This window comes from Falco biarmicus, chromosome 8, assembly GCF_023638135.1.
Source record: "Falco biarmicus isolate bFalBia1 chromosome 8, bFalBia1.pri, whole genome shotgun sequence".
NCBI lineage: Eukaryota > Metazoa > Chordata > Aves > Falconiformes > Falconidae > Falco > Falco biarmicus.
In genome coordinates, this window is record NC_079295.1 from 58,447,938 (window position 1) to 58,455,931 (window position 7,994).

The following is a 7,994-nucleotide window of genomic DNA, read 5'->3' on the forward strand; positions in this document are numbered from 1 at the left end:
CGGGAACGACCCTTATGTTTGCAAACAGCACTTACCCGAGACGTGCAGGGGAGGTGCAGGAGGCAGCACCCACTGCAGCCAACACAAGGCTGCCCGCTCAGGTTGCTGAGGATTTGGCCCCGTGTTTGCTTCAGGTTTATTGATTCATATTGCAACACTGCATTTTAAATAGATTTATTCTTACAGTTATAATTGAGCCGATGAGAGCTGGGGGAGCGGAGACTGAAAGAAAACTGAATAAAAAAAAAGACACAGGAACAAATCTGTCCCCTAGATGGTGGGAAAATGGAAGGACTGTTTCTCTCTGTATGGTGCACTGGGCACAGCCCTGCACACGCGGATCCAGCACTACCCTCCTTTGTGGTCAATTCTGCTTGCCCATGGGGAAACCTCACTCGTGCCCCCAGCCCCAGCCCATGCTGCACCTTCACCAAGATCCTGTGCTGAGTCCTCCAGTGCTGTAAGCCTTGTCCCTCCCTCCCTGTGTCAACGCTCTGTCTGAAAAACTAATTTTTAATGTCTTTTTAACCTCAGCCCTTTCCATTAAATGAGGAGAAGCAGAACTCTTTTCTTCCCCCTTTTTCTCTAGCTTGTGTCTTTAATTGCAGAATCTTCCAGCTCTTCTGAGGCATCTGAGGAGCGCAGAGAGCAATGGCTCTCCACTGCTGCAGCTCCAGGATGTGACCCAAAGAGAAATTACTTGTGGAAATTTGCAGTCAGCTCACAGATAGCTGCTGAGCAGGAAGGCGGCAGTCTTCCCCTAATCCACAATTTGATGCAGATTATTCATACGGTGCTGCTGAAGAGTTAATATACTTGGCTGGGACAGGATAGAAATTATGCCTACTTAATACGACAGAAAATAAATAGAATCTGCTTTCAAAGGATGCGTTGACCGAGCTGTCTTGCCTGATGCTGGGGAGACAAGTGTCTACAAGCTTCAGCTTAATGTGGCGTGGAAATGTATTGGGTTGTATTTATGCCCATATGCAATACTTAACTGGCTATTGTGCTGATTAAATATTTAATTGGCTGTCTGTGAGGAGAAATGCACCATTAGTCTATAGGGAATTACACTGTTCCTTGTGCCTGCTCTTAAATAAAACATCTAATTCATTGTCACTTAAGCATAATGTTAAGTGCCCGTTAAGGAGATGTTTTCAAGGGAAATAAATACAAAACTTGCCTGCTGGCATTGGCCCAGGTGGACCTCTACATGCCCCAGTGTGGGTGCAGCACTTGGGGATGTCCTGGGGCTCAGGGGACAGCAGAGATGCTCAGCCTGTCCCCTGCGTGCCACTGCCAGCCAGGGCACGGAGCCAGGGAAGGGCCTCTGGGGTTCCAGCACTGCCCAGTGGCTTTTCGGGGTGCTCGTCCAGGCAGATGATGATTTCAGCCCCTTTTCTCCTGGTCTTTTGCAGTATAGCTCACCCAGGAGCTGTGAGGGGAGAGAGAAATGCAGAAAGCCCAGTGGGATGCTCCTAAAATACAGCTCCTTGCTGTAGCCGGGCGAGGGGAGCAGGCTCATCGGTGACCATCACAGGAGTTTCTTTGCCTCGTTTTGTTTGGGAATCTGGATTCATTGGTGGGGAAAGCAGCAGAAAAGAGGAAGTGAGGAGGCCTTATGAAAGCAACTGTTTTTTCCCTTCCTCAGGGCTACCCTGGGGTACAGCAAAAGCAAAGTACGCCAAGCAGAGCTCACTTACCTTGCAGACTGCGTTGTGCTGAATATCTGCAAGAGAAAAACTGGGAATGTGCTGAGTGTTATTCCTTATCATTATAATTTAATGAAAAACCCCGGACCTCACGATGCAAAAGCTAGTGGTATTTTATTGGAAAAACTCCCTGCTCTTAGAGCGCAGCATCACACCGGCAGCTCCCAGCAGCACGTACCCCGACGGCTGCGCAGCCGCTGCTGGCCGCGTGGGCAGAGTCCCCCCGCCTCAGGCTGACACGGCTCTTTGATTCATCCCAGCAATGAAGCTGCCATCTCTGTTGAATAACTGATCCTTCAGCAGTGTAACTCTTATTCCATTGACAATTTGGCAGCCTTTGCCAACTGGCTCCTTCTCTCCAGCAAATTTTCACGTCTGTGCACGCGTGCCTGCTGCAAAAGGGGCTCCAGGGCAGCATCCTGACTTGCAGCAAGGTGCCCGCTCTGTTTGCTGCTTCAAAAGCACTGGCCAGCTATTGGGATTCAATAGCAAAACCCAGTATTCTGAATAATTCAGCTTCATCTGTGTCCTGACAGCCAGCATCGGGCTGAGCTATCTGAGAAGCGCGGCTCTTTGCTGTGCTCCCTGCGCTCGGGGCGGGTGGTGTTACTTTATGATGAATTGTCCCAAACTCCGAAGTTTGTCTTAACAGGGTTGACCTGAAGACACAGCTATGCTGGGACAGATAATAAGGAAAGCCCAGCCAGGACTGGTGCAGTGAAGGCATGGTGTTAATTTTAGCCAGGATTCACATCCTCGTTAGGTGTGGGCAAAGCAAATTAACATTCCCCCAGCTGGCATGGACAACTTGGCTTTCCTGGCACCAAGGGTGGTGGCTTCAGGCCTGTGATGTGCTGCAATGTCCCCAAGCAGAGGCAGCTTCCATCAACCTCCCCCCTGGAGCTTTACCACCCTGGCTGCTCAGCTGTCTCCTCTTGGCCTGTGCTGGAGCTGGGAACTCTTCAGGGCATCCAGCCTTGAAACCTGGGCAGAAAGGAGTTTGCTCAGTCCTGGGAAATTGCCAGGGGACAGCAAGGTAGTGACACTGGTCATGCACGACCAAGAGTCACAGTTGCATACAGCAAGGTCCGTCCCTCCAGTGTTGGCCAGGAAAGCTGCTCCACCATGAGGGAAGGGGAATATTTAAGTGGCAGCAGCCAGGGCTGTCTCTGTCCTCTCCTCCTCTTTGCCCGGATGGCAGGGGACAGTGGGGCCACAGGGTGCACATGGGGCTGGGGCCAGCTCAGCCCATGTTGCCCCAGGAACACTGCCTGAATCTGGGGCAGCAATGGTCTGTAGAGAAGTCGGGGCTTCCTGGGTTGCTCCACTCAACACTGACCAGCAAAAAGTCAGAAAATCCAACCTGGTTTTGCTGCAAAACAGCTCCGGGACAAGGGACACAGGCTGGGAACGAGCGATGCACCTCCTGGTGACTTTGAGTGCCTGAGTCCCCGGTAGCCATGCTGGGAAGTGGGGAGCAGAGGGAAGGTCCTGCCCTCCACTTCCAAGGCATCACCTGCTGCCCACACCCCCATCCCCACCCTCTGCTCCCCTCCTGGTGCCCTGTGAGGTGTGACACTGAGTCAAAGGTGCCACCAGCCTCATGGGGACCAGTGCTGACACATCTGGGAGCATCAGTGTGGTTTCCTGGAGGTATCACTCAGTACTGAAATATCTTGACACAAGCTCGGTCCCCCCTCCTGGACTTTGGGGGATCTGGCACTTTGGGGGAGGAAGATGCAGATTGCTTTAGTCAGGTTGGGTGGGTTTTCTTGTTCTCCCTATTTTTCCTTATTTTTTTTTTGCTGGTTTTCACACCTCCCCTCACTCTCTATTTTTGATCAGCTGAGTCAACCCTGGATTTGGCGCTCAAGGAGCGGAAAGGTGATCCTGCTCCATCAGTGGGGCACAGCCCACGCACCTCCCCTCTGCACTGCTCCTCAGCCCACGCCAGCTCTGTGCCGGCAGCTCCCCACCACAAACAAAACCACTATAATACATTTTTGGCTCTGTGAAGGTGGGGGTTAAAGAGCTGAACATCTGAAACCCCCAGTGTGGAGCTGCACCAGCCCTTGGGAGATGTAGAAGATCATAGGGTGGGCATCCTATTGACTCTGCAAACCCAGCCTTGAAACTGGGATGCCAGTGGGACATCAGCTGCTCTGGGCGGGGGACAAGTGCTAAGGGAGGTGAGGAGCTGGGGGAAGACTTCTTGGTGAGCTGACATGGGGTCAAAACCCCCCTTCCCAGCCCAGGGGCACATCTGGGTGAACAGCTGCTGGGGGCTGCATGCCTGTCAGTCCTTCCCAGTGCCAGAAGCATGCCTGGCTTTCATGCCCTTGCTCCAAGTCTGGTGGTTTGAGCTGTGCAGGACGTGCATGCGTCCAGTTCTGGGCTTTGCTCGGCCACTGGCAACAGGCTCGGCAGGACCCCATCAACCCTGCCACAGGGCTAAGCCCATCCCTTGCACCCTGGGGAGAGAGGGTGACAAGAGGCATGGGATTTTAGCTTTTCTTTGGAAAATTAATCACACTTTAATTACAGTGAAACCTGGAGACATGGCGAAGGATTAAGTGGATTACCTTCAAAGTAATTTGTTATCAAATATTTATCCTTCTGGGAAGGGAGATGCAGCCTGAGAGATTCTGTGTTATCTGTGCTGCCTGCCAAGGACATGCCATGTCCTTCCTGCCTCCCCCTGCCCCTACTCCTCCCAGCCCACTTGGTGCAGGCTCAAAATGCAGAGCAGGGTCCCTTGTCCCCTGTGGTCCCTCATCCCCTGGGGCCTCTCATCCCTTGGGGCTGGTGGCTTCAAAGCTGGAGCTGTGTCAAGGCTTTGCCCCTGCAAGCCACTGACACTAGATGAGACGAGATACCAGTGCCTTACTGGTGGTCTCTGGTCTGTGAAGTGGTACAGTGGGAACAACCAACACTGCTCACCAGCTCCAGCAGTGAGATGGATGCTCCCAGCCCCTCTCCCTTGCCAGGGCCTGGCTGCTGCCTGCATCTGCAGCGGCAGGGAAGGGGCCAGGGGGATGCAGCGGGCACAGCTCCATCCCTGCCAGAGGACCCAGTGAGATGCATGGTAAATCGGATTCAGCCTGAGCTCTTTATCCGTTCGGCAGACTGTGGGTTTAGTGCTTGGATGCTTCATTAACTAATAATAATGAGTCATTGTATTTGCCTCCTGGGCATTGTAAATGATCCAGTGTCAGGAGACGCCAGGAGGATGTGGAATTGCAATGAGGCTGAATGGGCTGAGCCTTGGATGGCAGATAAAACTGATGCAGATGTACCGCTGTGCTCCCCACCTGGGGACATGGACCCCAGGGAAGGGACAGCCGTGCAGTGACAAGGCTTCCCAGCCAGCCAGGCTCATGGCAGCAAGGTTCTTCCATGTGCACTGGGACCTCTGTGATGTTTCCCTCTCCCCAGCTCATGGGCCTTGAACTGTTCTCTCCATTCCCTTCCCATTGATAAAGGGATTTTTCTAGCCTGTGCTGCCCTGCAAGCAGTTTTCACAGTCCTGCTCTGGTGCTGTGCCTCAAGGTAAATGCCAGCTGCATTGGGACCGGCTGGTGTAGCACACCTTTGTATTTTCCTGTAAGGATAATTCCTCCTCTGGAGCAAAATCAGAGTGACATGCAGCATGCCAGAAATATGCAGTACCTGGTAAACTCCCTGCCCATGGAAGAGGCCTGTGAGCGATGCTGCCCAGTGCCCACCAGCACTTCATGCTGTGCTGGGGGTGAGGGAGTAGCCCAGCTACAGGATTAACTTCTGGGCTGGTTGCCAGGTGTGGGTGGCACCGCTGGACATGACACAGATGCCTGTCCCCTTCGCTGCGCCTCGTCTGTGGGTCTGTAATTTGGCTGTGCGTGTGCTGGTGGAGCAGGGAGAGCACAGGGACCAACCGCTGCCTGCAGATAGACATCCCTTGCCACCAGCATCGCAGCCCTCATCCCTGCAGGCAGCACCCGTTTGCACCCCAGCTCCACAAGCAGAGAGGGAGTGCCCACCTCCCCCCCCCCCCCCCCCCCCCCCCAAATCCTCCTGCGCACCCCAGCGAGTGCAGGGGAAGCATCCTTCTGGCTCCAACGCGCAGCCCCTTCCCCTGGGACAGGCATCCGCAGCGTTCAGTTCGCCTCCAAAATCTGACTCCAAGAAACTACTGATTAAACCAAAGAGGAAGAAAGAGATCAAGGTGAAAACAATAAGGGAATCATGAGGGGGGGGAAAAGGGGGGGAAGGAGGAGAAACAAGCTGGTGGGCTGCCTGCAAAGAGCAGGGGCTGAGTGGAGGCCATTTCAGCTCATACGTTGTCAATGGGGACAACAAGTGCACCTCCTGCCAGGACAGGCAGCTACCAAAGGTCGTCTTCTGCCTTAATTGACATGGGAAGCTCCAACCCATAAAAGCTTATGGGCTGGCAGGGCTGTGTCACCGTGTGCGTGCCACAGCTGCTGTGTGCCTGCAGGGCCAGGAGCCAGGGTGGGGGTCCCTGCGATGCTGTGAGCTGCTCAGAGCCCAGATTTCATCCCAGCTGCATGCCTTTCGCTAACAAATGTCGCACTAGTTTTGGGGGACCAGCACATCCCCCCAGTTCAGAGCTGGGGCTCCACAAAGCATGTGCTGGTGCAGCATGCGCTCACCTCTGCTAACGCAACTCATCACCCCATCATGGAAGGAACAAGGAATTGTTTGCCATAAACCACGTGGGCTGGCATTAATTAGATTTCTATCCTTTAATTCTTTATTAATTGACTCTCACATCAGCTTCTCTTTTACTTTGCCTAGGATTAAAGCCAGGCTGAGCAGGCAGCACCAATCTGGGTCATCCCACATCCCCTCTCTGGGAGCCAACCCACCTTTACCACCCCCTTTACCTCCCGCAGCATCCCCAGCTCTGGGCTTCACTCCAGGACTCGGCTTGGGCAGGGCACAGAGCCGAGGCACCTCAGCCTACTGCTTCTCCAGTGTTTACTCCTGGCAGATGATATTTAATAAGGCTACATCATTAATGAACTGGAAAGAGCTTTAGCAGGCTGACGTGAGACAAATATAGCTGCCTGCTCATTTCCAAATACCAAACAGAAATATTTTCTGCCTGTTTCTGCCTGTTATGTATTATCATTGGCAGTTTTGCCATCTCTATCAAGCATTTGTCTGTAATATAAATATAATTTTAAAACCTCCTTTCCTACCCTTTGTCCCTTCCAGGCAAATTTTTCCCCCAGCATTTTTATCTTGGTTTTTGCATTCTTAACATCTCACATCTTCCATAACATAATGACTGTTATCTAGTTTTCCTTGGCTATGTATACGTTTTCCCATTGTAGTTGCAGCTTTCATTTCACCACCGAACCACAACAGCTTTAATTGTTTCCTTCTCTGACTCTGAAACCAGGTTTCTTGGTCCCTTTGTTTGACTCCAAAAGCTCCCCCTTAATTCCCAGCAATATATTTTTCCATCTGATTTTCTCCCCTCACAGCCAGCTGCAGCCTATGAGCCTTTCCAGGGATGCAATGACTATTTACACATTCTCCTCTCTCTCGCTCCAGGCAGGTTTATTCCCCGCCATGGCAACAAGGTCTGCTGCAGGGAGGCACCCTGCTGCGCCCCAGCCCTGGTTTTGAGGGGGCTTCTCTGGCCACACAGCTCTGGTCAAGCCAGGCTTGCTCACTGCCCTCACTTGTCCCCCTCCAGCAAGGTGGGGGGGATGGACCCCAACCTCCCACGCTATGGCTCAGTTTCCCTTCCTGAGGATGCCTGTTACACAACATCCCACCTTCGCTTGGCTGTGGGAGGTGAAGCAGCGAGAAAACTCCCACTGCGCTGCTGGAGGTGGGAAAAATAGGGAAGAAAGATAATGCGTCAGCATGGTTTCTCCGAGCAGTGGCATGAAGACACTTGCTTGACTCCAGTTGTATTTTCTCCAGCGTGCAGATGCTCCGCAGCCTGCCTGCAACCCCACGCGAGGTGGGATGCTGCTGGCACAGATGGCTGTGGGCTCCCAGTCCCTGTGGGGGGACCAGAAGCTGTTGAAGGGAGTCAAAAGCAGGCAGAGACCTGGAGGAGTCACCCTGTGGGACCCTGTGTCTGGTGCGCATGCTGCCCATGCTGCACCCGGGACATGTCCCGCTGTGAAAGGGGATGGTGCTGGGGGTGGGGGAGAGTGATGGACATCGTGACATCCCACCAGGTGTCCACGGTGGGAGCCCTGTATCGGCTCTCATCCCACAGGGATGCCCCAGCATATGCTGGCTGCTCCACTGTGT